This window comes from Lepidochelys kempii, chromosome 7 (genome assembly GCF_965140265.1).
Source record: "Lepidochelys kempii isolate rLepKem1 chromosome 7, rLepKem1.hap2, whole genome shotgun sequence".
In the NCBI taxonomy this organism is placed as follows: Eukaryota; Metazoa; Chordata; order Testudines; family Cheloniidae; genus Lepidochelys; species Lepidochelys kempii.
This window is the reverse complement of record NC_133262.1, coordinates 33,596,505-33,609,802: the sequence shown is the minus strand read 5'-3', so window position 1 is coordinate 33,609,802 and position 13,298 is coordinate 33,596,505.

The window sequence follows — 13,298 nt, the reverse complement described above, 5'->3', positions numbered from 1 at the left end:
AGATCAGGTCCGGGTGTAAAAGAAGCGGGATTGGAATAGACACTGAGAGGCCTAAGAGAACCAGTGTTGGTGGGGCCATGCTGGGGCTATCAGAACAACAAGGGCCTGGTCCCACTTGATCTTTAGCAGTACTCTGTGCACAAGAGGGATGGGGGGGAAGTGTAGTAAAGATGTCCCATGCATGGTAGCAGAAAGGCATCCATGATAGAACCCAGTTTGTGGCCTGGGAGGGAGCAGAATTGGTGATACTTCCTGTTGTACCTAGTTGCACATAGGTCTATCTGGGGAATCCCCCAATGCCGGAAAACATCTCTCGCCACATCCAGGCGAAGGGACCACTCGTGGTGACTGGCAAGAGACCTGCTGAGGTGATCTGCCAGCTTGTTTTTTGTTCCTGGAAGGTAATAGGCCTCAAGGTTGATTGAGTGGGCTGTGCAAAACTCCCCATAGCTGAGTCGCTTCTTGACAAAGGGAAGAGCGAGCTCCTCCTTGCCTGTTGAGATAAAACATGGTTACAGTTTTGTCTGTGAGAACAAACAAGTTTCTGCCCATAATGTGGAGCCGGAAGGCCTGACATGCTAGGCGAACCACTCAGAGTTCCCTGACATTGATGTGGAGCGAAAGTTCCTCCGGAGATCAAAGGCCTTGAGTTCTGAGGGGCCCCAGGTGAGATCCCCACCCTAGTGCTGATGCCTCTAAGACCAAATTGTCATTGACGGTTGAGAGGTGTCAAGGCTGAATCCCTACTCTGTCACTCTGAGTACAGAAGGTGGGGGCCTGCAAGGATTTTAAAAATTAATACTTGCCACTCCAGGCTGGTATTAAACTCCCAAGGTCACAGCTTCTCTCACCTTGGATGGGTAGATGCTGCCACCACCCAAGTGCAAAAACCCCTTTGGACTCAGGAAGGAACACTTGGGAATTCCTCCCTGTGGGGTACCCTCAAGCCCTTTCACCCCACTCCGGGGAAGAGCTGAGAAAGAAAACAAAGGAAATTAGCCTTGCTATCAGCTAATCAAACAACATGCACAAACTTCTTAGGACACCCAAAATCCAATTATGTTCTTAAAAAAGGTAAATTTTATTAAAAACAAAAAGGAAGAAAATACATCTGGAACTTAGGCTTTTGCTAGATTTTAAAAGAGCAATTCCAAAAATTAAGCACCCAAAATAGCTTTCTTGGGGGTTAAAGGTTACAAGCAAACAAAAGCATCTGGGGTTAGCACAGAGGAATCCACAAGCCTTAAAAAATAAACAGAAATAAACCTAATCGTGTCTATTTAAACATGCCCTGTCCAATTATTTCTTCTAGGTATGGAAGATTAATGTTTATACCTGGTTCAAGCCTTACACAGCATTCCTGCTTATAGCATTGCTACTCCCTTTCTCCTTCTCCAGAGAACAATAGACAAAGTGAAAGGTTCATTCCCAATTTTAAAAAGTTTTAACTTCCCATTGGCTCTTTTGGTCAGGTGACCATTTTTTCTTTTTTTTCTTTACCTGGGGGACTTTTTAATCCTTTACAGGTGAAGCAAGCATAGAACAGACCAAGAGGGATTTTACAGCTAACTGGCTGGCTGGGTGTCCATCAAAGGGAGCTACCCCCCGGCCCCATTTCATTTATCACAAGAGGGTATAAAGGGAACACCTGCACAAACAGTGAGTAGATCCAACCACCAACTAAGGAAGATAAGAACCCAAGCAGTTACTATGAGTACAGTGTCCAGATGGTGGAGGTTTGTTGAGTATACTGAGGCCAGCCATGTCTGGAGGGGCCTGAAGTACAGCCTTGAGTGTTGTACCATGTAAGTGCTCAAGGCTATGTGACCTAAAAGCCTCATACAATTTCGGGCTGTTGTGATTAGATGACCCTTGAGGTGCGTTATCAGGGATCCGATTGACTGGAAACGTCCCTCTAGGAGGTAAGCTCTGGCCTGAGTAGAGTCAAAAACCACCCCAATGAACTCTGTCCTCTGTGCCAGAGTGAGGGTAGATTTCTCTATATTTATCAGAAGGCCTAGGGCCTTGAATGTCGACTGGACGAGTCAATTGTCGGACATTACCTGAACCCTTGACCGACCCTGGACTGACCCTCGACCAGCCAGTCATCTAGATAAGAGTAGACCTGCACCCCTAACTTCGTCAGGAAGGTTGCCACTACTGCCAGACATTTTGTGAACACCTGCGGAGCTGCAGACAGGCTGAATGGGATGACCATGAATAGATAGTGCGAGTGTTTCACTGCAAATCTGAGTTACCTTTTGTGTCCTTGGTATATTGAATTACGAAAATATAGTAGAACCTCAGAGTTATGAACACCAAAGTTATGAACTGACCAGTCAACCACACACCTCATTTGGAACCAGAAGTACGCAATCAGGCAGCAACAGAGACACACACAAAAAAGCAAATACAGTACGGTTCTGTGTTAAATGTAAACTACTAAAAAAAAAAAGAGAGAGAGAAAGCAGCATTTTAATTCTGCATAGGACAGTTTCAAAGTTGTATTAAGTCAACATTCAATTGTAAACTTTTGAAAGAACAACCATAACATTTTGTTCACAGTTACAAATATTTCAGACTTATGAACAACCTCCATTCCCGGGGTGTTCATAACTCTGAGGTTCTACTGTAGGCGTCTCTTAAACCAAGGGCAGCGTACCAATCCCCGGGATCCAGGGAAGGGATAATGGATGCCAGGGTGACCATGTCGAACTTTATTCTCTTGAGATAGTTGTTGAGCTGTTGTTGATGCAGGTCTAAAATTCATCTGAGACCTCCCTTGGCTTTTAGGATTAGGAAATAATGGGAGTAGAACCCCTTCCCTCTTAAATTCAGTGGCACCTTTTCCACAGCTTCCACCTGAAGGAGAGATTGAACCTCCTGGGCCAGAAGTTCTTCCTGAGAGGGGTCCCTGAAGAGAGATGGGGAGGGAAGGTGGGAAGGAAGAGTAGAAATAAACTGGAGGGTTTATCCCACATTCACTGTGCTAAACACCCAACGGTCCGTGGTGATACAGGACCATGCACTGAAGAAGTGGGAAAGACAGTTTGTAAACAAAGGAGAAACAGGGTCTGGCATCAAGGGAACTGGTATGGCATCCTCGAGCATCCTGCCAAAACACCTGCTTAGAACCCCCTGGATGTCTGGGTGAGGCTGGCATTGACGTTGAGGTAGAAACGGGTAGTCTAACCCCTGCTTCTTTTCCTCTGCAGATTCTGACAGGCAGCCAGGGCAGAGTACTGGATGGCTGTTGGGGCCTGTAGTGCTTCCTTGAAGGCACTGGTGTGTACAATCCAAGGGACTTAAGGGATACCCTGGAGTCTTTTAACCCATGAAGCTTTGCATCAGTCTGTTCTGAAAAGAGCAAAGCTCCTTTAAAAGGTAGGTCCTGAAGGGTTTGCTGGACCTCCTGCAGGAGTCCTGAGGACTGTAGCCACAAACTTCTGGACATGGCCACTGCCAAAGTCATGAACCTGGCTGCTGAGTCAGCCACATCCAAAGCAGCTTGCAACAAGATCCTTGCCACTGATTTTCCTTCATCCACCAGCGAGGAGAACTCATACCTAGCCTCTTGAGGGAGCTAGTCCTTGAACTTCTGCATGGAGTCCCACATATTAAAATCAAATCTGCCCAGCAGCACCTCCTGGTTTGCAAATCTGTGTTGTAACCCCGCAGCAGAATACATTTTCCTACCAAATCCATTGATTTTGGGGTTGTACCCTGATGACTCTGTCTTTCTCTCTCATTGGCAGCAGATACCACTGGGGATCCAGGGGTGGGGGGCAATGGGCGTACAGGAACTCATAACCCTGTGCAGGAACAGGGTTCAGCCCTTTTAGATGTGGAGGGAAGGGATGTGCGGGTCTACCACAAGGGCTTAACAGGGTCCATAATAGCCTCATTGAGAGGCAAGGCTACTTTTGAAGGGCCCACAGCAGTTAAAATATCAAGTAGGCTTTGTGAGGACACTTTCACTACCTTCACATGTATGCCCAGATTTAAGGCCACCCTCTTTAGCAACTTTTGATGAGATTTATAGTCATTGGGGGGAGGGGGAGCCCCCTCCTGAGACTGCCTCATCATGGGAGGAGGTGGAGGCCAGCACTGGCTGTGCAAGCACTTCCTCCCTTTCTGCCTCTGTAGGATCCTGCTGTGCCGGGTCTTGCAGTACAAGAACAGGCTCAGTTCCAGAGTCCAGGCTGGGTGCTGGCTGATGGGATGATGCCGCCTCCCATTCCAAGGCCACTGAATAGGAGCTCCTGGAATAAGCCCTGGAAACTGGGGGGAAACCCCACATGTTCCAAAAGGGCCACAGGACTGGTGTAGGTCCCCAATGACCTCCTGGGCACGTACTCGATGCCCATGTCCATGGAAGGGTAGAAATGCCTGAGGGAGTAGCGGGAACGACTCCTAGGACGGGAGGAGTGAGACTCCACCTCCAACTCAAATGACAATGAATCTTTGTCCGGTGACCATGGTGGTGCAGTTCCCACCACTGGCAGAGACTGCTGTTGAGGTGGAGGTGTCCACACTGAAGCAAGCATAGCCAGTTTCCCTTTTGATGGCACCCAAAGGCATGGAACCGAACAATGACCAGAACCAATGGCTTCCTTCCTGACGGCTGGTACTGATAACACCAACTCTTGTACTGCTGGTGATACTGGTACCGACGGCGAGAGAAAGTCTCTGGCAGCAGCCAACGCCTCCAGCGTCGTTGGTACCAAGCTGTGCTGCAGATGTAGATGGCTCATCTGGTACCGGACTCAATGGTGTCTGCGTAGTGCTGGAATTAATGGTGCCAACTTCTGTGGTACCAAGACAGAAGAGTGCCCTGGTTTAGGTTGCACTCTACTCTGATCCCCATGTCTGGCCGTCTTTGGTGACGGGGATTGTTCCCTCTTGGCTGACTGTTTCTTGTGCCTTTTCCTAGGTGCTGGGGATGGTGCTCGGACTCCAGTATGGTAGGAGGAGCACTACTTACCTACACCGAGGCACTCAGTGCTGAGTCCAACTGGTCTGCCTCAGATGGAGGTCTCAGTGCCGCCTCCACGAACAAAAACTTCAGTTTGACCTCCTGGTCCTTCTTTGTGCAAGGCTTAAAGTCTCTGCAGATCTGGCAACAGTCCCCAACGTAAGCTTCTCCCAGGCATTTCAGGCAGCTTGAGTGCATGTCACTAAGGGGCATAGTCTTTTTACAGGAGACACAGGGCTTAAAGCCTGGTGGCGGAGGCATGTCATGGCACCGGGGAACAGACAAAAACTCTGCTAAGACACGAAGTTACAGAACTTCACTAAAACTGACTACAACTATGTACAGATACAATAAAAGAAGACCACTGAGAGAGCTTGCTGAAGCAAGGATAGCAATTCCAGCAACTGTCACGGGCAGTAAGAAGGAACTGAGGGGGCACAGGGTTGGCTGGGTGCTTTATACCAGTGCTATAAGCATGTGGCTGCAGAGGGTGCTCGAGCCGCCCTGACGGGTATCACTGAGGGGAAAAAATTCCAGTGACTTTGCTTGGGACACACGCGTACCTCGAGTATAATGCACATAAGCAATCACTCAAAAAAAGACTAACATTCCTCTGTTCCCAGTGCTTTCGAACCCAGTACTTTTCCAGTGAGGTAACCTGGGCATCTGTGAGGTTTTGTGCTTGGGGATTAAAGCACACAGCTCTCTAACTTCCACCCAGAGCTCAGGTTCATGCCCTTTGGTGTTGCTGGTTTACTTGCTAATTTAACCCTCTCTTTGCCTAATTCTGCCCATGGTGGAAACTCATTGATTTTAAAGGCAAGAGGGGGCCCATTCAATAATCAAGGCTGATCCCCTGCATCCCATGGGCCATCCCTTGCAGCAGAGCTACAGCGTATCATATACAGCTGTGGTTCCCAAACTTTAACAACCTGTGAACCCCTTTCACTAAAATGTCAAAGTCTCGTAAGCCCCCTCCTAAAAATGAATATTTCCAGGGATTTTCTCCTTTACCTGAGTATAAATTATAAAAGCAGTGATCTTAGAAATATAAAATTTGTTTTTATGACACGCTTATTATACACTATTTATTATTAATTATTATTTATCATTACAGTATTTTTATTACATTATGAAAACGGCAACACTCTTCCAAGATCTCACTTTCGTAGCTTGTATCACTTTGAATAAGCCTGTTATATGACAAGGGTCCTATGTTTCATCAAGGAGTATCAGATGTGAAACAGCATGAAGGTATTTAAGAAGCCAACTCAAAAAGTTCTTTCTACACAAGCATTCAGGTCTTGAGCAGTCCAAGCAAGCAACGCACATTACAACAAAGCTTAAACTTGTTCTTCATAATAATTTTAAAAACAATACTTGCTGCCTATTTAATTTAAAAAACAGCAACAATTATCCACCTCCCTTTCCATTTCTTATAAGCAGTCTTGAAGTTTAAATCTCCTCAGTGTGATAGATATGCTTGCTTTGATCTGCTTAGCTCTTGGAAGTCCAGGGGCTCCAGGCTGCTGGCCCCATACTGCCCGGGGTCCCTAGAGACAGCTCTGTCCGCCATTAGGGAATTTTTTCTTGAGAACCCCCTGTAACATTTTGAGAACCCCCAGGGGTTCACGAACCCCAGTTTGGGAACCACTGATGTACAGAGATGCCTACTATGGATTTAAAGACTCCAAGCGATGGAGAATTCACCACACGGCAAGGCTATCTGTATGGTAACAGCAGCTCCCCTCCACTGTGCACCCAGAGAGGCCAGTGGAAAAGAACACAGCTTTGTTCCCTTTCTGGAGGCTTTGCTTCTCTCTAATGTATAATTTATTATTATTATTAATAATTTGTATTACTATAGCACCTAGGAGCCCCCATCATGGACCAGAATGGCATTGTGCTAGGTGCTGTATAAACACACAACAGAGATGGTCCATGTCCCAAAGAGTTCACAGTCTAAATACAGAAGGAATAATACTTCTTGTGTGTGTGTATCTTCACATTAGAAATTCAGGTCTCGTCTGAGGCAGTGTGGTCCAGTGGTGAGGGCACTGAACTGAGACTCAGGACACCTGGGTTCTGTTTCTAGCTCAGGCACTGCCTGCTGTATGACCATGGGCAGGTCTCTTCCCATCTCTGCCCTCTGCTTCTCCTCACACACTGTAAGCTCTATGTTCATGTGCAGTGCCAGGCATGACAGGGGCCCCAGTCTCAGTCAGGATCTGTGCAGCACCCAGCACAATGGGTGCCCCAATCTTGTTTGGGGTCTGTCCAGCACACTGTATGATGGGGGTCCCCCTCTCGGCTGGGACCTCTAAGTGCTAATGTAATAATAACCATCTAACCTGTTTTTCCAGGAAGACTCTCTGGACAAAGGTAGAACTAGTAGGATGACGACACTAGAGATATGATCATTTACTCATTATTGATATTACGGCAGTACTGAGAGTCCAGTCAATAACTAGCATGTCAATCGACATAACACAGCACTTGCACTATTTGAAAGACTCAGAGGTCTGAAGGCCAGAAGGGCCTGTTCTGATAGTGCAGTCCGACCTCCTGCATGTCCTGGGTAACAGAAACCCACCCAGTGATTTATGCATCCAGCCCAGGTCTGGCGGCTGAGCTGTAGCAGAGCTTTCAGAAAGATGTTCAGTCTTGATGAAGAATCCACTCTGTCCCTAGGTCCGTCCCAATGGTTAATTCCCCTCCCTGTTAAAAATGTGCATTCATTTCTAATCTGAATTTATCCAGCTTCAACTTCCAGCCATAGGAACTTGTTCTGCCTTTGTCTGTGAGGTCTGCTATCAGAAATCATCTCCCCAGGTTGGTACTTATAGACTGTGACCAAGTGGTCTCTTACCTTATATAGTGTCTCTGGTCAGTAAGGAGCTTTATTCCATTCAGAACACATGTACTCTCTCTCTTCTCCCCACTAGAGAGCAGAAATTAACAAAACAGGATTTTAACCCAGTAAGCATCACTTCTAAGTATCACCAAACCATTTTTAAATAAGGCAACTCACTCAGCTCCTCCCATCCTTATTTTAGAAAGGGGACAAAGATGAGATCATTCTATTACAATGGCTGGTCTAGAAAAGGGAGAACAGGAGCTTCCATTCTCTCTGTCTCCTGATGCAGGGACAAGGGGACATTTGGTGAGAGTGAAAGGTGGGAGATTCAAAACCAATAAAAGGAAATCCTTTTTCACACCACGTGTTATCAGCCTATGGGATTTACTGCCATGGGGTGGCATTGCAGCTAAGAGCTGAGCACAAATCAAACAGGGATCAGATGCTTATAAAGATATCAAGAGTATACCAAGTATGCATTGTAAGTGAGAAAGAATGCCTGCTTGCATTACAAAACTGTGGTTTTTCCAGATCTTTAGTCTGGGTGGACCCCACTCATGGTGCGTTTATGCAGGTGAGATACATATGCACCACGAGTGGGATATACACAGATGAAGACTTGAAAAAGGACAATAATTTTGGCAGGGATACTTAAACTTCCTCGCTCAGGGCTTAAGCCAATCTCTAACTATTAGAGATCAGGGTGAGTCTAGGCCTAGCTTATATTTACAATTTAGGTCAACATAGATACATCATTCAGGGGTGCAAAAAATTTATCACCCTGAGCAATGTAGCTAAATCGACCTAACCCCTGGTGTAGACGCAGCTTGGGCAATAGAGGAATGCTTCCGTCATCCTAGCTGCTATTGCTCTGGGAGGTGATGTTCCCATAGCAATGGAAAACCCCCTTCCATTGGTGTAGGCTGTGTCTACACTACGGGGCTATGCCAGCATAGCTACAGTGATGTAGTTATACCATTATAGTCTCTGTAGTGTAGACATGGCCCAGCTGTTTGGGGGCAGACTGTCCCACATGTGCTTACTGTGGGGTTCTTGCATATTCCCGAACATTGCCTTGCTAGTCCTGTCCACACGCAGTCACTATAGATACATTTTCCTCTGAAGCATTGGGTGTTGGGCACTGTTAGAGAGAGGATAGTAAACTAGATGGACCTAAGGCAGAGGTGGGCAAACTACAGCCCGCAGGCCATATCCGACCCGCGGGTCTGTCCTGCCCGGCCCTTGAGCTCCTGGCCAGGAAGGCTAGCCCCCAGTCCCTCCCCTGCTGTCCCCACTCCCTCATAGCCTCAGCACACTGTGCTGCCAGCTTTCTGGGCAGCAGCGCTGCAAGCTCCTGCCAGGCAGCGCAGTGGCATGGCTGGCTCCGGCCGGGTGGCACGGCTGCCAGTCCTGCTGCTCTGAGCGGCACGGTAAGGGAGCGGGGGGGTTGGATAAGGGGCAGGGAGTCCCGGGGGGGGCAGTCAGGGGACAGGGAGCAGGGGGCAGTTGGATGGGGCGGAGGTTCTGGGGGTGGGGCAGTCAGGGGATGGGGAACAGGGGGGGTTGGATAAGCGTGGGAGTCCCAGGGGACCTGTAAGGGGGCGGGGGTGTGGATCATAGAATCATGGAAACATATAATATCAGGGTTGGAAGGGACCTCAGGAGGTCATCTAGTCCAACCCCCTGCTCAAAGCAGGACCAGTCCCCAACTAAATCATCCCAGCCAGGGCTTTGTCAAGCCTGATCTTGAAAACCTCTAAGGAAGGAGATTCCACCACCTCCCTAGGTAACCTATTCCAGTGCTTCACCACCCTCCTAGTGAAAAAGTTTTTCCTAATATCCAACCTAAACCTTCCCCACTGCAACCTGAGACCATTACTCCTTGTTCTGTCATCTGGTACCACTGAGAACTGTCTAGATCCATCCTCTTTGGAACCCCCCTTCAGGTAGTTGAAAGCAGCTATCAAATCCCCCCTCATTCTTCTCTTCTGCAGACTAAACAATCCCAGTTCCCTCAGCCTCTCCTCATAAGTCATGTGCTCCAGCCCCCTAGTCATTTTTGTTGCCCTTTGTTGGACTCTTTCCAATTTTTCCACATCCTTCTTGTAGTGTGGGGCCCAAAACTGGACACGGTACTCCAGATGAGGCCTCATCAATGTTGAATAGAGGGGAACGATCACATTCCTCAATCTGCTGGCAGGGCCCCTACTAATACAGCCCAAAATGCCGTTAGCCTTCTTGGCAACAAGGGCACACTGTTGATTCATATCCAGCTTCTCGTCCACTGTAACCCTTAGGTCCTTTTCTGCAGAACTGCTGCCTAGCCATTTGGTCCCTAGTCTGTAGCAGTGCATGGGATTCTTCCATCCTAAATGCAGGACTCTGCACTTGTCCTTGTTGAACCTCATCAGATTCCTTTTGGCCCAATCTTCTAATTTGTCTAGGTCCCTTTGTATCCTATCCCTACCCTCCAGCGTATCTACCATTCCTCCCAGTTTCGTGTCATCTGCAAACTTGCTGAGGGTGCAGTCCATGCCATTCTCCAGATCATCAATGAAGATATTGAACAAAACCGGCCCCAGGTCCAACCCTTGGGGCACTCCACTTGATACCGACTGCCAACTAGACATGGAGCCATTGATCACTACCCGTTGAGCCAGACGATCTAGCCAGCTTTCTATCCACCTTATAGTCCATTCATCCAGCCCATACATCTTTAACTTGCTGGCAAGAATACTGTGGGAGACCGTATCAAAAACTTTGCTAAAGTCAAGTAATAACACATCCACTGCTTTCTCCTCATCCACAGAGCCAGTTATCCTGTCATAGAAGGCAATTAGATTAGTCAGGCATGACTTGCCCTTGGTGAATCCATGCAGACTGTTCCTGATCACTTTTGTCTCCTCTAAGTGCTTCAGAATTGATTCCTCGAGGACCTACTCCATAATTTTTCCAGGGACTGAGGTGAGGCTGACTGGCCTGTAGTTCGCTGGATCGTCCTTCTTTCCTTTTTCAAAGATGGGCACTTTCCAGTCTTCCGGGACCTCCCTGATCGCCATGAGTTTTCAAAGATAATGGCCAATGGCTCTAAATCACATCTGCCAGCTCCTTTAGCACTCTCGGATGCAGCACATCCGGCCCCATGGACTTGTGCTCGTCCAGCTTTTCTAAATCGTCCCAAACCACTTCTTTCTCCACAGAGGGCTGGTCACCTCCTCCCCACGCTGTGCTGCCCAGTGCAGTAGTCTGGGAGCTGACCTTGTTCGAGAAGACAAAGGCAAAAAAAGCATTGAGTTCATTAGCTTTTTCCACATCCTCTGTCACTAGGTTGCTTCCTTCATTCAGTAAGGGGCCCACACTTTTCTTGGCTTTTTCTTGTTGCTAACATACCTGAAGAAACCCTTCTTGTTACTCTTAACATCTCTTGCTAGCTGCAACTTCAAGTGTGATTTGGCCTTCCTGATTTCACTCCTGCATGCCTGAGCAATATTTTTATACTCCTCCCTGGTCATTTGTCCAATCTTCAACTTCTTGTAAGCTTCTTTTTTGTGTTTAAGATCAGCAAAGATTTCACTGTTAAGCCAAGCTGGTCACCTGCCATATTTACTATTCTTTCTACACATCGGGATGGTTTGTTCCCGCAACCTCAATAAGGATTCTTTAAAATACAGCCAGCTCTCTTGGACTCCTTTCTCCCCTCATGTTATTCTCCCAGGGGATCCTGCCCATCAGTTCCCTGAGGGAGTCAAAGTCTGCTTTTCTGAAGTCCAGGGTCCGTATTCTGCTGCTTTCCTTTCTTCCTTGTGTCAGGATCCTGAATTCGACTATCTCAGGATAGGATAGGGGTCGGGGCAGTCAGGGGATGGGGGGTGGAGGGTTTGGATAGGGGGTGGGGTCCCGGGGGGGCGGTTAGGGGTAGGGGGTCCTGGGAGGGGGTGGTCAGGAGATAATGAGCAGGGGGGTTGGATGGGTTGGAGGTTCTGAGGGGGGCAGTCAGGGGGCAGGAAGTGGGAGGAGGTGGACAGGAGGCAGGGGCCAGGCTGTTTGAGGAGGCCCAGCCTTCCCTACCCGGCCCTCCATAGTTTTGGAACCCCAATATGACCCTCAGGCCAAAAAGTTTGCCTACCCCTGACCTAAGGTCTGATCCAGTCTGGCAACGCCTAAGTTCCTATGAGTGCTGGCCTGTGTGAAGTGCCCAGGTAGCCCCGTCTCGTAAATACGCAACCACCTGTCACACGGGCATTCCAATCACTCGCTTACTCACCAGTACGTTTCCGCAGACACAGCACCATTCACATTCACACAGTAATGGAATCTGATCTGCAAATCAACAAGGAATCAGGAGAGTCAGGAGGTCATGCTGGGCACTGCACAGATCCCAGCTGCAACTGGGGCCCTTCCGGGCTGGCCTCTGCACAGACTGCAACTGAGATCAGGGCCCCCATCATGCCGGGCACCACACAGACCCTGACTGAGATTAGGACCCCTGTCGTGTTGCCCACTGCTCTGCCCACTCACCTGGCTGGCATGCTAAGCACAGACAAGGTTGGGTGTTCCCTAGCTGTGTGGGCTTCAGCAATATGAGTTGTCTACACAGGGAAGCAAAAACATTCCTCAGGCACCCTTGCTGCCCTGGGTGAGCATGTGGTACCCTGCACCTCTCAGACCAGTGCCAAGCAGGGCCAGGCAGCCTATCGCACACCCGCCACTTCCCATTGCCTTCTTGCACCCAGGCCTCATGGAGAGGGTTATGAGTCTGCTACAGCCTTTTGGCACTAGGAACTGGATCCTTCAGCTCAAGAAGCTGTGGCTCAGATCCTGCTTGCAAATCTCAAAGCACAGGATTTAATTCCTGCTGCTGCCAGCCCAACTAGGGAAGGGCAAGAGATCTGTGTTTGAGGGAAGGAGAAGCTAGGAGAGGGCTGGTGCCAGTCACAAAAACTGGGGTAAACACCTGTGCAAAAGAGAGGAGACTAGTGCAGAGGCCCAGTGGATAAGCTGGGGGTACTGTTGTCTGGGAAAAGGTAACGCCATGGAAGGGGATAATGATGGGCTATAATACAAGATCTTGTAGGAGGATTCATCCCGACAGAGTAATGAACAACAATTAAACCAGCTGAAATGACAAAGCCAAAGGGGTGTTGCCCAATAGATAGGCACTGGGGCAAGTTCTGTGGGAGTAATTGTGTAGGAGCTGATGGAGCTGTGCCAGGGAATGTACATTGGCCCAGGGATTACATGTATGTTGCAAGGAGTAATTAAAACAGGCCCTGATTGTTGAGTGGGGAGAAGGGAGCTACCTGTGCTCTGGGGCTGTGCAGCCCGGCCCCCGGAAGTTAAGAGTAACCCCAGGGCTGCTCTGCTTCCTGGAATACCCATTGTACAATGTGGTCCAGTCACATCCCCACTACCCTGGGGGGTTGGGCTGAAGGTGAACCCTAATGCCAGTCGGGAGGCCCTTTGCTC